Below are 2,369 nucleotides of genomic sequence, written 5' to 3'. Positions count from 1 at the left end.
CCCAGGAAGCTCTGCTATGACCCACAGGCGCCGGCATTGTCCCCACGCCTCTGCAGAGCCAGCCTGGGGCGCCGGCCGTTGGCGCCCACCTGGTGGGCCCGCGAGGGCTCCTGGCCCATCCCGCTTGCTTGGTACCAGGTGCGCCCAAGGTGCCCAGAGAACTCGCCGCCCTCTCGCTCCCTGCCGGCCTCTCCCGTGCTCTCAGGGATGCGCCTGGCGCTTTAGAAGATGAACAGTCTAGAAGCACACCCTCCCCATAGGAATCTATAGCTGAACGTGTCATAAATAATAAAACTTGCTCCTTTTAGCCAGACCCCGTGCTGAACCCTTGGAATACATTGTCTCCTTTATTCTCCCCACAAACCCTCAAGGTGCGTGTTCTGGGCAATCTGTGCGGTTTTCAAATGATGAAACCAGAGCTTAGAGGGATCAAGCAATTTGCCCAAAGTCACTTCGTGGCCGACACGTGGAACTGAGTCTCAGACCCATCTCGCTCCAGAGCACGTGAGTGCACTCCGCTGGGGATCACCGAGTTACAGGTGTGCGGAGGTGCGGCTTGCTGGAGCGGCCAGAGCCCCCGAGCCAGTCGAGCAGCCCTGACCTTTCACCCCAGCGGGCCATCCATCATTATCACTGTCTTGAAAAGGGTCAGGAAACACAGCCTGACCTAGTTTCTCCCACAAATGGACAGCAGATCTGCCAGGAAATTTTAGACATTTGCCAGCAGATGGTAATGACTGACGGAAGGAGATTTTTTTCTCCCCCAAGTGTGAGTAGAATCTTTGATCTTTACAAGTGATGACTGAGGGATATGTCATTCTCCATCACGGTTTCCAGAAGCTAGAGGCTTCCAGATAACCTGAAGCAGGTCCTTTTTTTTTTTTGAGAGGCAAATTTGTCATGCCCAGAAGGAGTCCCACTTCCTAGAACCAAGCCCAGGTGAATCCTACAGACCTTCGCTTGCTCTGAAAGGACAGCCAGAGCCGCTGGGCAAGCATCATGGCTAGGGTTTCTGGGACCAGCTCTGCCCATTCCAGACTCTGATTCTCACCTTCGCTGCCCACATCCTCAGACTCATCCTGGAAGTCAGTGCCACGCTTCTCACCCACTAGGAGGGCTATGGTACAATAATAATGAATAATAATAATAATTTTAAAAAGGAAAATAGCAAGTGTTAGCAAGGATGTGGAGAAATTGGAACCTTTGTCCATTGCTGATGGGAATGTAAAACAGTTTAGCCGCTGTGGAAAATTCTGTCGGTTCCTGAAAAAGTTACACATAGAATTATCCCATGATATAGCAATTCAACTCCTAGGTATGTACCCCATAGAATTGAAAACAGGTGTCCAAACAAATACACGTACACGCACGTTTATAATCACACTATTCCCAGTAGCCAAAAGGTGGGAGAACTCAAATATCCATCAGCGGGTAAATGGATAAACAAATTGTGATACGATAGAATGTTTGCATAAAAAGGAATGAAGTATTGACACATGCTACAGTGTGGATGAGGCTTGAGAACATTACACTAAGTGTAAGAAACCAGACACAAAGGGCTATATATTGTAAGATCCCATTTGTATGAAATATCCAGAATAGGTAACTCTATAGAAACAGAAAGCAGTTGGTGGAAGCCAGGGGTCGGGGGAGTGAGAACTAACTGCCTAGTGGGTCCAGGGTTTCCTTGTCGGGTAATGAAAGTGTTTTGGAACTAGATAGAGGTGGCGATTTTACAACAGTGTGAACGTACTACCTTCAGGCACTGAACCGTTCACTTTAAAAATGGTTTATGTCCCGTGAATTTCATCTCCATAAAGAAACTTCTCAGTTGAGAAACAGTGCCACAGTTACACCAGCCTCGGCAGGGGGCCGGGCTGGTGCATGATGAGAGGGTGTTCCTCTAACCTCTGTGCGGTGAGCACCTGCTGATTTGGTGAAAAACGTCCGTACCTTCTTCCGGGATCTGTTCCCAGCGTTTCCTCTGAGGACCTGTCCCCACCGTCCTCTCTGAGCCCAGATGCCGGCTACATAAGTCAGTTCATTCCCTTTCCTGGTTTTCTGTCACTTGCAACCAAAACAGTCCTGATGATGCAGTCAGTTTCAATGTTTCTGTGGAGCAGACCCTAGTTTATGCTTGAGTCCATTTCGGGAAACTGCCGAGAGACGTTCACGTGGAAATTTGAAAATTCTAGCTCCCAGCCCCCTCCTTCAATCTGTACAGAAACCTTCAAGTTAAAAATGTTATTTTTTTGGATGGTGACGGTTGCCCAGCAACGTAAATGTACTGAATGCCAATGAAATATACATTTAAAAATGGTTAAAATGGTACATCTTATGTTATGTGTATTTTACCTTCACTTAAAATA

The sequence above is a fragment of the Balaenoptera ricei genome, chromosome 20, assembly GCF_028023285.1.
Source record: "Balaenoptera ricei isolate mBalRic1 chromosome 20, mBalRic1.hap2, whole genome shotgun sequence".
NCBI classification, from domain to species: Eukaryota; Metazoa; Chordata; class Mammalia; order Artiodactyla; family Balaenopteridae; genus Balaenoptera; species Balaenoptera ricei.
This window is presented reverse-complemented; position numbering follows the sequence as displayed.